The sequence below is a fragment of the Carcharhinus amblyrhynchos genome, unplaced genomic scaffold (genome assembly GCF_965287045.1).
Source record: "Carcharhinus amblyrhynchos unplaced genomic scaffold, sCarAmb.v2.hapA chromosome_202, whole genome shotgun sequence".
In the NCBI taxonomy this organism is placed as follows: domain Eukaryota; kingdom Metazoa; phylum Chordata; class Chondrichthyes; order Carcharhiniformes; family Carcharhinidae; genus Carcharhinus; species Carcharhinus amblyrhynchos.
In genome coordinates, this window is record NW_027649942.1 from 87,400 (window position 1) to 103,395 (window position 15,996).

A 15,996-nucleotide genomic window follows, 5' to 3' on the forward strand; every position below is an offset into this window, starting at 1 on the left:
ATCCTTTTGTGGGAATTGCTCCCTGTGATGTTTGATGTTCATTAAGATGACTCATGTCAGTCTGTACATCATGGACCAGGTACAACTGCTCTGCTTCAACAACCCTAAACTCAGAAGGGCAGCATCAGCACAATTAGATATTGCCCTTTCATGCACCAATCTATTAAATGGATATCAATTCTGGCAAAAATTAACACTTTGTGCTGTAGATCTAACTGCACATGAACTGGGTTCAAAATATGTAAATTGATTTCACCTTCACCCCTTATATTTGGCAAAGAGCATCAGTCTATCCCAGTGCCAGATTTAGACTTCGTGAGGCCCTAAGCTATATAAAGCTTGGAGGGCCCTTGTTAAAAAGTTAAACCAAAAGGCCTCACAAAGATGCGTACCAAAACAGGAGCTTGGGTCGCCACAAAAAAATTGAAAACATAATTGAACTTTGCTGATCACCTTGGGTTTGTGGATCCTTATCTGTTTCTGGAGTAAAGAACTGTCAACTTTTGGTAATTTTTTGAGTTGCTCTTCAAGCTGATGCTTTCTTTTTCTTTTCTGATATCCGCTCTTAAATGTTCTTTTCATTGTAAGCCTTCTGAAATTTTGTGAGGCCCCTGGGGATTGTGAAGCCCTAAGATGTAGCTTGTTTAGTTTATGCCTAAATCTGGCACTGGTCTATCTCATCAATCTGATTTGGATTTAATTCTGATTCTTGGTAAAAAGACTAGTGTTAATAATCCAATGGGAGCAATTTTCAACTGCTATTTCTTGGACAAAAATCTGGCTTAGGCTGATCCACTCTATATTGGGCCCCACACTAAGTCCTGCTCACCCATCTTTGCTGTCCTCAGTGACTTACATTGTCATTCAAAATTTTAATCCTTGGGCTGGATTCTCTGACCTTGCTCACTGTCAGAGTTTACTGCAGCGGGAAGTAAGATGGTTAAACATGATTTCCCTTTCACAAAACCATGCTGATGCTTCCCAATTAGCTTGAGTTTATTTAAGTGCCAGCTATAACCTGCTCAGTGATGAATTCTAACACCTTCCCCATGACAGATGTCAAGGTAATGGGCCTATAGTTTCCTATGGAGTCAGACATTCATCTCTCTAATCTTATTTGCATGTGGCTCAAGTAATAATCCACAGATTATGTCCCCCACTACTAGTCCATTCCTGTTTGCTGTCCCCACTTGAACAGCTTCCTGTACCATAGTACCATGGCCAGCCTGCTCATCCACCCTACAAATTGGGTTGTGAGCACCTCAAAGCTGTCTGATGATTGCAAAGTCTGAGGCTCCTGTTTGCTCGGTCCATTTGCCTGCCTCACTCATGGTCACATCTTCCTGTCCCTCACTGCTGACCAAAACAGATGACCTTATTCTAAGAGGCATAGCCTACAAAGTGTCCAGCTATTTCGGCCCCTCCTTTATGTTGCTTAGTGTTTGCAGTTCGGGTATTAGATCAATAATCCTGATCCGGAAATCCTCCAGTTGTTTACACTTTCTACAGACCTGTTTGTCATGGATTGTCACAAACAAAGGCTGTTGTGCTGAACAAGCCTCTCTTTTTTGATCCAACCCTACAGCCTCACCACATTGCTCAATCTTTTCTGTTTAGAAGCACATCTCATTGTCTCTTGAAACCATTTACATGTTAACTTGTGATATTTCCAACTTCGTTTTAATTTTATCCTCTCTTTTTAAACTCTTCATAATAAACTAAGCTTTGCCATAATCTTAAATTCCAAAGAACATAATCCCAATTTCATCTTTTCTCAGAACTTGGAGTGATTCTCGCACCCCACCACGCTAATCTTCTGGCCCAGGACTGGTTGTGGGGGGGTGGCCACAATCAGGCGGGGAGGGGTTGAGGAGGCAGCACTGTAGTGGTCCCAGGCTGATCAGCAATCGAGCTGGCTAGCAAATGGGAGGCTGACAGTTCGGGGCCAGTACACGTGCGCAGAGGCCCGCTGGTCTTAGCCTCCTGGATGGGAATAGGCCCTGCCCCCTGAAATTCAATGCTATTCATGCTGGTGGCCTCTGCAGTGTGCAGTGTGGGAGATTCTAGTGTGAACTCCCACTGAAGAAAACAGCATGAATTACTCCAGTTTTCCTGCAAATTCAATACTTAGAATTTTTTTGGGAGAATTCAGCCCAAGTTCTTTAATATCCAGAATCATCAACTATATTATTCAGTCTTCCTTTCAATCCTATCTTCAGCTTTGAGCTGAGATTCCACCTTTGTCCTTCAGACTATCTCATTTCACCTCAAACATTCGCTGCTAATTCCATTACTTCATGTCAGCTGTAAAATCTGTTTATCCATGCAGCCTTCACTTGGAGAATCATTGGGTGGGATTTTCCATCCAACTCGCCATATGTTTCGCAACGGCAGAGGCAGCCCACCATTGGCCGGTGAGTAGCAGGATCTACTGGCTCTGTCATTATCAACGGGGTTTTCCATTGAATGCACTCTTCGCCACTGGGAAACCTGTGGTGGGGGTGCACCATTGGCGGGACCAGAAGATCCCACTGGTGTGAGTGGTCAGAAAATTCCAACCAATGTCTTAAACATTCTGCCTTCACTGGTCTCCAAAACACTTCAGCTGATCTGGAAATCTAATCCAATTCCTGTCTTAATGCCACTGATTCCCTGTAACCCAAAGTTTAATTTCAAGATCCCATTTTTCAAATCCCTACATAGCTTCATCCCACCCTATTTAGAAAATCCTCTTCAGGTATATATACCAGCCTGCACCCTAAATTCAGTCAACTTAATATTGCAACATGTTCCTCATCCCCTCCATTCCATATTGCTCAAGCCCATCTTTCCGGCATTAGGCCCCTGTCCTCTGCATCTTTTCCCAAGTCACTGCTTTGCTATATCTCCCTGCCTTCAAGGGCCTCTTTTTTAAAAAAAAATCTGTGAGGGTATACTTATTTCTTATATTGTCTTGTTCTGTAAAGAAGACTTTGTGTAAATTACTTAATTAGGTCAGGGAAAGGCTAATCAAGACAACTTGTCTGAGAGAGCTGAGGGATAAGTTTTAAGTTTACAAAGATTTCATAAGTAAACCAGGGAAGATTATTAATTTTTTTGACTGTAAATAGAGGTAATTGGGAAATATGAAAGATTTTTATTTTTTGGAAAAGCTAAGTCCAAAGGACAATGGAATTGAGAATGAAAGGATATTTAAGGAAAGCTGTTGAGCTGAATTGTGTTGATTCTGGGGGAGATGTCTTGAGACTAGTTCTCTACTGAAAGAAGTTGGGAAATCTGATGCAGCCATCCAGAACTCAGGAAAATCTTTGTTCCAGAAAGCAGTCTTGTTTTTTAATGCTCTTGTATTTTCACAATAGATTGGAAGAGAGTGAAAAGCTGTGTGGCATACCTTTGCTAAGGAGTCAGCAGTTGTGCCTTGTACAATATTACTGGATTTTAGGTGTGAAAAATCTGAGGGAGTGTCACCAAGAAGGTGTTTACTTGTGTCCTTACAAGTGGATACTTTTGGGGAGGTTTTATAGATTGTTTTAACTGTGTAACTTGAATCATGTGTGTTCTTGTTAATAGATTTTTTTTCTTGGATTCCAAACGAATTCCTGAAATTCTATGCTTCTGGGATCAGTAGGTTTCTACTTGTTTTCAGAAGGCAAAAATATGTTATGACCAGTACAACAGGTTTCCTTCTAGATTTGGCTTGATTAGCAAATAACATCTGTAACTAATCACATCTTCAATCTTCTCTTCCCTTCCACCAAATCAATCATCTTCCACCTCGTATAGTGATCTGAGACATTCTTCTATAAAAGTAGCATGATATCAATGTATTTTTCTTGTTTATTCTTAGGTTTAAATCCCAACATTGACAGAGAAAGATGAAGTTGTAATTGACTCAGGGAAGAGCTAAAACAGAGAGGTTTTCAATCATACACCCACACTGCATCCTGGAACGTCCTTGGAAAACAAAATATATTGAAGGCAGCACATTTTCTGTTTAAGTACCCATTAAGACCTTTCAAACAGAAGTCTGAACTTTTAAGTCCAATTTTTTTTTTTCTTTGCAAGTGTTTAGCTTGACCAGAATAGAAGTTTGAGCTCTTGAAAGAAAATCAGTGTAGTTTTGTGTATTTTTAAAAGATTTCAGTTTTGTAATACAAAGCCTGACTGACAATAATAGACCTTTTGAAAGGCCTTAACCTTTAACCAGCATATAATTTGAGATGCTTGACATATAGACAGTAAGAATAATTTGATGTTATATGTACTGTATCACAATTATTGTGTGATTATCAGTGCTGTTTCATATGATTTTTTACATTTCAATGTATGTTTTCATGTCTGCATGAAAAAATCTTGTCTGTCAACCATGTTTACCTTGATCACTAAATGTTATCCTCTGAAGTAATAAAGCAACTTGCAGTGCAATATATAGTACAAATTAAAACCACTACTAAAAACTAAGTGGGAAATAAATAATAGTGTTGAAAATGTTCTCTAAGAATTCCTCACCAATAGAAATTGGGAGGCTTCTGTCACCTAAAACCCTCACCAGCCTGCTGGCAGTAATATCCCTGTGTGAACCTTGGGGGTGGGTGGGGAGGAACAATTCTATGGCATTGATATGAAAATCAAAATTTAGTTAATATTTTTACGCTGAAGCAAAATATACTTTGCAGAAGGGAATAATTATTTTAGAATGTTGTACAATAACAATATGAAAACTTGTAACTAGTTTAAAAAGTACGATATTAAAAGACCTGCAAAAACATAAGCTGTGAAATGAAGTACTAAGTATGTAAAACTTAACTTGCATGTTGATCTAAGTTGCTCCCACTAAAAGCATCCACTGCCAAATTCTCCAAAGGACTTTCTGTAGTCATATTAAAATTACCTATATATTGTAAGGTAATTTCACTTCTGTATCATAAAGTACAGTTTATTAACTGTTAGCTGTTTCTTAATATTTTTGAGATGATGAAGTTCCAGTGCAATAATATAGCAATATACAGTGCTTATTGTTTATTCTTTAGTGTCAGGGAAGAAATATCAGAAAATCATTAGATGGGAGAGAATTAAAAATGCAAATTCTACTCTGTACCATTTTTGGATATGGTACTAATATAAGTGCCATGAAAGTAATCTTGGTCCAAACACAATCAGATTAAGCTGCTGAGGGCAAATGGTGAGCAAGTCTAGATATACTGTTGAATGGGAACATCCACAGTTAGCAGAGATTGTCTGGTATTCTTGCAGATCACCATATACCCCTGAATCCTAAAAGTCAAGAAAGTTTCAGCTGAAAGGGGAAAAAATGTCTAGTTGGGAAAATATAGCAGTTTGGGGGAGAACGTTGGAAAACTTCCCTCCACTCTCCAAAACATAATTGAGATAGACAGACCTAAGTTATGGACTGAAGTGCCACTACAGTCCTCAAACATTAAAACTACGCAGAAACTGTGCTGGTTGCAGGCTGTTGAGGGCACCTGGCAATAAAAACAAATCTCTCCATTCTGATGGTAAAAATCATTACTTTAAATACTTCAGTTCACAACTTTAGAATCCAGTACTGTTCTGTCATACTTGTAGGACATTGTTTTTGTCTGATTTCCTGGAGAAACACAGCTAGCAAAACAAGCAATTTCCATGATTTTATGATTTTGAATGTAATACATACCAAAAGAAAACAAAAATATGAAAATATATCCTTAGTGAATTTAAAAAAGTGCAGGCACAAATTTTTAATATAGCTTCTTTCTAGTGGACTACATGTAGAAATAGAGACGCATTATTTTATTTTAGAAGAGACTTAAAGAAATATATTAATAGATTATTTTGTTGCAGAAAACCTATAGTCTTATGACGTTTATGTAAATAAAATTACAAGCAGAAATCAAATCCACCTGGTCCACCAAATAGAAGCTTTTTGGCTTAAATCTGAAGGATGAGCTAATAGCTGACATTATACAAGATGACCACAGACCCCTTGAACTAAAAAATAGAAACGTATAGTAAATGCCAATATGGCTTATATTTTAGTGATGCTATTTTTTTGTTTCTGTTTTAGTCCTGGACATTTAGATGTGAAGACCCAGGTCTTTAATTGTCTGTTTACAGTATTGTTTAAGTGGAGTAATGTGATTGCAGTTTCAGTTCAAGATGGGTGTAAAAGTTATTTATGATATACTGGCAGAATTGTTGTGTGAAAGTGCTGTACAGTCAGGTAATACTGTTGTTTAATATTGTATTTTGTTTTGTTGCACACTTGTTGTAGTGAAAATAGAGGTGCAGATAAAATAAGTGTACACCTAAACTGTAACAGATGAAGAAATGTATCTTTTTAAAGAGACAACATTCCTCTTATTTAAATAGGCCTGCATTTTGCAAAACTTTAGAATGGATTTTCTTTCCTTTTTCTTAGTCTGCTGTGAACATCAATAAATATGATAGAAACATGTTTCATTTCTCTTCAAAATGTTAACATGAAGTCTTATTAACAATGTGCATTAGGTCATAAAATGCAGCCTCTTTAGACCAAGAGCAGAAATTCTGTCAACTTAAATAATGTAAATGTGAATGGAACAATTGTAATTTATTTCTATAAAGAAATAAAAGTGATTAAAATACAATGATTTGATTATTGCTTCGACAAGAGCTTATCAATTTAAAATTCTATAGTGCAGCTGATGTTTGGAATGTAATGATCCTTTAATGTGCAATTTTAGAATGGTAGGACATGCATTTGTGCTTGTGATTCCCATTATTCTGTGTTTCCAATCTGACGTGTATTATCAAAAAGTAAGCCAGAATTCTCCAGTCTGCTATACCCCACTGCTGCCAGTGAAGATGGAGAATTTGGTGCCCAGCCAAATCTCTATTCATAGCAGCAGGAATGGAGAATCCCAGCTGCAGATGAGGTTGGAGAATCCGGCCTTAAGTATTTCATCACGAGAAACTTGGAAAAATGAGGTGAATCACCTAATCCTCACTGCTATCTGATTTTAGTGCAACACTAGAAGAGGTTTGGATCAGGTCCCATTTATTGCTTGGTACAAGAGAATTTAAAAAAGAGTGAAAATAACAACAGTGAGGACCAAAAGAATCCTTAACTTACAATAATTTATTTGTATAAAAAACTTAAATATTTGTACATCTTCTACATCACAATGTTTTAAACTCTTGTGCACAATGAAATAAATTGAATTGAACAAACTTACGTATGTAAACCAGTTGATGAACTGGTGAGTCAAAGAAATGCTTAACCACAACCATATATTGTCTGAAATATTTCAAGCCCTACAATAGAAATTGATACTATTTACAATGAATAATAATTTTTTTTGCTTTATAAGAAATCAAGTATCATTAACATATGATCATTTCTAGAGCTTTGCAAAACTTTTTGAATCATTCAATTATTTGAAATTATGGTTCTGATACATTCAAAGATGAAAAATGTACAGCATCTGCAGGGGAAGGTTTAGTTTAACATGATGGGCAGCATGGTGGCATAGTGGTTAGCATTGCTGCCTTATAGTGCTGGGTTCAATTCTGGCCTTGGGTGACTGTGTGGAGTACTCCCCATGTCTGTGTGGGTTTCCTCCAGATGCTCCAGTTTCCACCCACAGTCCAAAGATGTGTAGATTAGGTGGATTAGCCATGGTAAATGCATAGGGTTATGGTGATAGGGCAAGGGGGAGTGGGTCTGGGTAATAGTTAGTGCAGACTCAATGGGCTGAATGGCCTGCTGCACTGTAGGGATTCTGTGACAACAAAAATAATTCCTTTGAAAATCTGAACAGACAATTATTAAATGAATGCTTAAAAATTTGAGGGGTCATTTTCATCTCAATATACTAATGGGGCAGTTGGAAATTGGGGAGAACCCAACAGAAATTGGTTATCCGCAACTCCACTAGCTTTGGGGCCCACTATATTTTCCTGTTAGTTTTGAGATGGGCTTCTGAATATCTCATCCAAAAGTGTTTTTTTTGGCTTGGAGTGCCACCATTAACACTACCAGGAACCCTCCAAGTTGTTCTTGTTAGAGGAAAACAGAACCTGGAGACCAGCTATGTGTCTTCCTGCCTGTGCCTATGTTGTCACATCTGCAGAGGAGACATTCGTGGCTTTTGCATATGTTGGAGGTTCCTTTGCCAAAGAAGACTATGTCAGCAGACCTCCAGCAACATCACAATGAAACATGAATACTGAAGTTTTTCAGAAGCATCTCAATCACTGGTACTGCATAAAACATGGCATGCCAGGGCAATCAAGAAGCAATGGGCAGAATTCTACCAAAGTGCAATGAATTTGATGGCTGGTGGGCATGGAGAATCTGGCAGGAGCTAAAATGTCAGAATCCCACCAGCATAAAATTACATTGAAATTCTCCCAATGGCAGGTTAATGATGGGTCAGTCAGGTTGTTGACGGGTGATGTGAATGCTATTTGCATTCATTTGTATCCATGCATGCTCATTAAAAGAGCTGCCCATCAATATTCCATCAGGCCTTCCAAACTTACGTCATACCAGCAGGAAATCACATTGGCATCAAAGCCGATTGCTAAAGAGTTGCATACACAAGACAGCTCTCAGTTGGCAAGAGACGTTAAGGTGAGTGCAACAAAGTTTTCTGTCATCGTTCTGTGCTGTTTTGGATGTGCTCGCCAACATGCTGCTGGGCAGACTGGTTCCTGCCCCCCACCTCCATGTTGAGCTTGTCTTCATAGACAGTATCGTGCTGCTGGACCCATGGACCCACCTCTGTCACTGAGTCAGATCAGCACAGTTCCTTGTACTGGGGAGTACAAGAGTCTTATTGTCCCTGCTGCCACACACCAGTGTCTATCTGGACAGCACTGTGCTGCAGGACTCATGCAGCCACTGCAACAAATGTCTGAAGTTCGTCTGGGGTACAGGGTGGAGCACGAGGTGGTGGTGGTGGTGGTGGTGGTGGTTGGGGGAGGTGGAGGTATAGGGTGAGGGCTTGCAATGGCAGATGGAACAGGTAGATGTAGAAGCTGAACAATGGAAGGCAGAGGGAAGACCGAGGGGAGGGAAGCTGGACCCTAACAAAGCTGCATGAAAACATCACAAACAAGGGGGTAAAAGGGATACCACAGTGCTTACTAGAATGGGATAGATGAAGACACCAGAAGTCCAAGGGGACATGGACACCTCACAGATGATGGGCTCAGGAAGGTGGTTAAATCAAGGGACAGATGTCTTCTTAAAGCTGTTAGCCTTTTTCCTCTGAGTTGCTGACATCGTGCATGATCTATCAGTGTGCTGGAGTGGTATTTAAATATGGCAACAGGACCTTCAAACCTATTCAGATGATGGTGGGCAGACAAATTAGCTGCTAGCCCCTCAGCGGATTCAGAGGGGAATCTGCCTGTGCAAGGTAATAAGCTTCTAAGTGCAGACTCTGGCATGGGATTCTGCCTTCCTTGTCAGTAGGACAGGTGCTGCTGGAGCCACTCACCACTGCACTGAGGGTGAAATTCTCCAGCCTTTCGTGCCCTGCCAGCAAGAACAGAGAATCTGACGTTCAGCCAAATCTGTTCACTGTAGTGGGACCGGGGAATGCAAGCTGTGGGCAAGGTCAGAGAAATTAGCCCAGCGTCTCAAAATGGGAGAAATCCATCCAGTGTTGCCATGTTATTAAAGATAGAAGGATGGTAGGAGTTGAAGGCCTGAATGCGATTACTGTCACTAGAGAGGTAATGCTTGATCGACTAGCAGGACTGATGGCGGACAAGTCCCCAGGACCGGATGGAATGCATCCCAGGGTTCTGAAGGAAATAGCAGAGGTGATAGTAGACGCTTTAGTGATTATTTACCAAACTTCGCTGGATTCCGGGGAAGTGCCAGAAGATTTGAAAATGGCTAATGTTACGCCGCTGTTTAAAAAAGGTAGCAGGCAAAAGGCAGGGAATTATTGGCCGGTTAGTTTAATGTCTGTTGTTGGAAAAATGCTTGAATCCGTCATCAAAGAAGAAATAGCGAGGCACCTCAAAAAGAATGGTTTGATAGAGCAGACGCAGCACGGATTCGTTAAGGGGAAGTCGTGTTTGACAAATTTATTGGATTTCTATGAGGATGTGACTAGTGCGGTAGACAGGGGAACCAGTGGATGTGGTGTTTCTCGATTTTTCAAAAGGCGTTTGATAAGGTGCCGCACAAAAGGTTGCTTCAGAAGCTTAGGGGGCATGGAGTTGGGGGTAAGGTGTTAGCGTGGATAGAGGATTGGTTGTCTAATAGGAGGCAGAGAGTTGGTATCAATGGGTGCTATTCTGATTGGCGGTTGGTGACTAGTGGAGTGCCGCAGGGATCGGTGCTGGGGCCTCAGCTATTTACCATTTATATAGATGATCTGGAGGAGGGGGCTGAGTGTAGGGTAACGAAATTTGCTGATGACACAAAGATGAGTGGAAAAGCAAATTGTGCGGAGGGTGTGGAAAGTCTGCAGAGGGGTCTGGATAGGCTGAGCGAGTGGGCGAGGACCTGGTAGATGGAGTACAATGTTAGCAAGTGTGAGGTTATCCACTCTGGCAGGAATAATAGTAGGAGGGATTACTATTTAAAGGGCGAAAAGCTGCAGCATGCTACGGTGTAGCGGGACCTGGGGGTCCTTGTACATGAGTCACAAAAACCTAGTCTGCAGGTGCAGCAGGTGATCAAGAAGGCAAATGGGATGCTGGCCTTTATAGCGAGGGGGATAGAATCTAAAAGCAGGGAGGTCTTGCTGCAACTGTACAGGGCACTGGTGAGGCCACAGCTGGAGTACTGTGTGCAGGTTTGGTCGCCGCACTTGTGCAAGGATATTTTGGCCTTGGAGGGAGTGCAGAGGAGGTTCACTAGGCTGATACCGGAGATGAGGGGGTTGCACTATGAAGAGAGACTAAATAGACTGGGTCTGTACTCGTTGGAGTTTAGAAGGATGAGGGGGGATCTTATCGAGACGTATAAGATAATGAAAGGGATGGATAGGGTAGAGGTAGAGAGATTCTTCCCGCTCAAAGGACAGCAGGACTAGAGGGCACAGCCTCAAGATAAGGGGGGAGCAGTTTAGAACGGAGTTGAGGGGGAACTTCTTCAAAGGGTGGTGAATCTCTGGAATTCTCTGCCCGTTGAAGTGGTGGAGGCTGCCTCACTAAATATATTTAAGACACGGGTATATAGGTTTTTGACAGACAAGGGAATGGGGAGAAAGCGGGAAAGTGGAACTGAGCCACTTCAGATCAGCCATGATCTTATTGAATGGCGGGGCAGGCTAGATGGCCTACTCCTGCTCCTATTTCTTATGTTTGGTAGTGAACCTGAATACAAAATCATGGGGCTGAATTTTACAGCTGTGTCACAGCCATAAAACCCGTGTGGGGCTGGAAAATACAGTGAGCTATTCAAATAGGCATTGACTTTGGTGGGTGTGGAAAATTCCACCATTGATCTTCATTAAATGCCATCAATTTTAGCTAATTATCAAGTTCATGTAGCTGCATCTCACTACTTCCTGAATCTTGGGGCTAGCACTACCAAATGTTATCTGGTTTTCATTCAGAGAAACAAAGAATTCCTATGGCACAGAAGGGGGCCATTTGGCCCAACAATCCCACCTAGGCTCTATCCCCATAACCCCATGTATTTACCCTGCTACACTCCCTAACACTAAGGGGCAATTTAGAATGGCAAATTAATCGAACCTACACATCTTTGGACACTAAGGGGCAATTTAGCATAGCTAATCCACCTAACCTGCATATTTTTGGACACTAAGGGACAATTTAGCATGGCCAATCCACCCTAACCTGCACATCTTTGGGCCTATGTCAACAGTTTTACCACAATTTATCTGGCTGTTCATTCCATTCTTTACTAAACCTTTTAATTTTGTTTCCAACTGGAGATCGAGATACTTATAATGTCAGAAGCTTCGGAAGCATTGCTTCCTGCAGACAAACAGCACAAAGAAAATTGCTCCTCTGCTGGCATCTATTTCCCCTCCCTCCAGATCTCAGCGCGAGTGATGTTTGCTTTCGGTCTGGAGATGGAGCGCATGCGCCAGCAGAGTTTGTTGCGCACGCGATGTTCGCTGCTTCAGTTGAAGGCTGTGGCGCGAGGAGGAGCGGTCATTGTTGTGGAATCGCCATGTTTACTGCTGTCGCCACAGGTACCTCACCTTTTACGATATAAATAAAAACTTCAACTCGTTTCCCTTCCCTGTGTACTTACAGATTTTAATTTTGTATATTTCAAGTCTGATTTTGTTCAAGCCAATAATCATCTCATTGGTTGGATCCATTTGTTGCCCAAAGTTGGCAACTCGAAGCTTTATCATTGAATTTTATGGGTTTGCAACTTTTAGGTTTGGTTTCCAAGGAACGGTATTCAGAATTGAGTTATCCCCAATTCATGTGGGGCCAAGGTGTGCAAATTAACTATGGAAGTGGAAGCATTTGTTAAAAATATTTTTCACACAATCCCTACAGTGCAGAAGGAGACCATTTGGCTCATCGAGTCTGTACAATCCCACCCAGGCCCTAACCCTATAACCCCACATATTTACCCTGATAGTCCCTTGACACTGTGGGGCAATTTAGTATAGCCAATCAACCTAACCCGCACATTTTTGATGAAAACAAAAAATTATGAAAAGGTGTCAAGGATGAGGAGTTACTAATAAATGGTGAGACTGGATTCTCTCAAGAGTATAAAAATGTAAGCAATTTGGTTGGGGTGCTCAAAATGTTGAAGCGTTTTGCTCAAGTGATAAGGAGAAATTGTTTCACTGGTAATGCGAGTCAGGGAAATTGAGCTTATTGGATAGTTTTTAAGAATATGAGAAAAATGAGCAGGCTCTTCGGCCCCTTGAGCTTGCTTTGCTGCGTAAGATCATGGCTTATCTTCACTATTTTCCTGCACTATCCTTATATTCTTTATGCATATATAATTTGCTGAATGTTCTCCTGTATGATCTATTAATAAAGTATGGATACTCAAATCATTATTGTGCACAGCAAACAAGTGGTTTTGGAATAGTACTCTGACATGTCAGGGACCAGATTGGAAACTCCAAGTATATTCTGAAGCTAGACTACACTCCAACCGTTTTTGATTTTTGGCTTTGGTGTGAGGACAAGGTGTTTCACTCCAGGCGCTGACCCACTAGAAAGCTTTTATTAATTAAAACACAAAAAGAATTTGTGTAACTTTAATCAGTTGAAATACTTAAACAGGACATGAAACAATTCTTAACTGTTAGCTATCTCTATTAGTTCCAATGTAAGCAATATTCCTCATAGATGTAAACCTCTCTTCAAAATCAGTTAGCAAACAACAGGCTTATGTGCTGGTACGGGCTGCTAGTCCTCAAACCTCCAGAACACTTCTGGAGAAAGATGTATATTTTCTAACAGGGCTCAGACTTCAGTCTCCAGAGAGAGAAGAGCTGCTATTCCTTGAAAATCCAAACTAAAACTTGCTGCTTTCTCATCTGTAAGCTTAGCTCGTCCTATTAGTACATGAGTCTCCTGTCATTAAACCTAATTTAACCCTACTTTGAAACCCCAGGGATCAACTCCGAAAAAAAAACAAAACTGCGTTAACTTGGATTAAAACAAACACCCTAATAACTAGGTGCAATTATTCTTCTGCATTCTCAGCTGGTGGGGCTCCCAGAGCAGAGAAATTGGCGCTGTAATCAGAGCTGAAATTTGAAAAGTTCCCTTCACCAGAAACATGACGTAAATACATTTCCTAAAAGCACAGTATGGTCACAGGATACTGTTCCCAATTCTAACCATGCTTAAACTGTACTTACATCATCCTTTCTTCATAGAATCCTACAGTGCAGAAGGAGGCCATTTGGCCCATCAAGTCTGCACTGACCACAATCCCAACCAGGCCATATCTCCATAACCCCATGCATTTACCTTAGCTAGTCGCCCTGACACTAGGGAGCAATTTAGCATAGCCAGCCCAACTAACCTGCACATCTTTGGACTGTGGGAGGAAACTGGAATACCTGGAGGAAACCCATGCAGACACAGGGAAAACGTACAGACTTCACATCAACGATGACCCAAGCCGGGAATCAAACCTGGGTCCCTGGTGCTGTGAGGTGCCACATGTTGCCCCACCATCCCTTCTAATCAGTTATTAGCCCAATTTGCTGTCCCTCCCTTAATTCCATAATCACATTTGTGAGGGTGGAGTGAGTGCAGTAAAAGTCATGATAATGGCCCAGAAATGGGGAACTTCAGTTGTGAAGATAGATTGGAGAAATTGGGACTGTTTTCCTTGCAGAAAGAAAGGTTTAAGGGAAATTTGGTAGAGATATTCAAAATCATGAAGGACCTGGACACAGTAAATCAAAAGAAACTATTCTCCCTAACAGATTTAAAGTAATTGACAACAGAAGCAAGAGTTAAATAAGGAAAAGCGTTTTCGTGCAATGAATGGTTAAGGTCTGGCACTGCATTGCCTGAGTGTAGTGAAGGCAGGTTCAATCAAAGTGAATTACTCGTTTAGTAAATCAGTGCAGACAGCTAAATGTTCATCCATCTCCTGTGCTGTAATGGTTCTGTGAATTTCACCAAATCATAGAGTCATAGAGCTTTGCAGCACAGAAAAAGGTCCTTCAACCCACTGTGTCTGTCCTGGCCATCAAGCATCTATCTATTCTAATCCCATTTAGCAGTAGTTTGGTCTGCAGCTTTGTATGTGATGGCATTTCAAATGCTTATCTAAATGCTTCTTAAATGTTGAGGGCTCCCATCTCTACCACACTTTCAGGCAGTCAGTTCCAGATTCCCACCACCCTCTGGGTGAAAAAATGTTTGCTGAAATCCCCCCTCAACCTCCTGCCAGTAACCTAAATCTATGCCTCCTGGTTATTGATCTCTCTACTAAGGGGAAAAGCTTCTTCCTATCTATGTTGCTCATAATTTTGTACAGCTTAACGTCCCTGTTCTAAGGAAAACAACCCTAGCCTAACCAGCCTCTCTTCATTAGCTGAAATACACCAGCCCAGGCAACACCCTAGTCATCTCGATATGATGGAAAAGGCTATGGGCTCCCCTGACAACATCCTAGCAGTCGTACTATTCCAGAATTAACTATGCCCCTAGCCAAGCTGTTCCAATGCCAGTATGATACTAGCATCTAGTTGGCATGGTGGCATAATGGTTAGCACTGCTGCCTCACAGCACCAGGGGCTTTATTCCTGGCTTAGGTCAGTGTCTGTAGGGAGTTTGCACGTTCTCCCCGTGTCTGTGTGGGTTTCCTCCCACGATCTGAAAGACGTGCTGACATTCAGCCATGCTAAATTCTCCCTCAGTGTACCCGAACAGGAGCTGGAGTGTGGTGACTAGGGGATTTTCACAGTAACTTCATTGTAGTGTTAATGTAAGCCTTACTTGTGATACTAATAAACTTTTGAAACTGACAACATGGAAAATTGCCCAGGTATGTCCTGTTCAAACAGCAGGATAAATCCAATCTGGTCAATTACTGCTCTTATCAATCTACACTTGATATTGCCGTTCCTTCACTCATTGGGTCAGAATCATGGTACTCCCTTCCAAACAGCACTGAATCTGCCCACAACAATGGGTAACAGTTGTTCAAGAAAGCAGCTTGTCAATTAGGGATGGAGAGCAAATGCTGGCCTTGTCAGCAGCAGTCATATCCCATGAAAGAATTAAATCAGGGGCTCCCTGAAAGACCTACCACATCCATTGCACTTATCTCGTAATATCTGTTGTCTTAACAATCAAACTGTTAAAAATGAATATGTATTTTCCATATTCTTAAGGTATGGGCTAATAGTTTAATCTTTTTACTATTCCAGTGTTTGGGATGGAGCATAGACCATCTCATCAAACAGTTTCTAGTTATTACTCTCCATCCAGTCGTCAGTTTGCACTTCTGTTACCAGAGTCGCCCTTGCATCTGGTGCCTGATGTTGAAAGATCTGGCCTTGAATGGTTTGA

The 15,996-nt window shown here is 41.1% G+C and overlaps 1 protein-coding gene across 1 annotated transcript in view; it reads left to right on the forward strand.

Moving 5' to 3' along the window:
* The window catches only part of LOC145338866 (electroneutral sodium bicarbonate exchanger 1-like), an 86,684-nt gene extending 80,110 nt beyond the window's left edge, over window positions 1-6,574 (forward strand). The window contains exon 21 of the mRNA XM_080183250.1: window positions 3,848-6,574. The gene's annotated coding sequence lies outside the window, so the exon portion shown is untranslated. The remainder of the gene's footprint in view (window positions 1-3,847) is intronic.
* The last annotated feature ends 9,422 nt before the right edge of the window (window positions 6,575-15,996 follow it).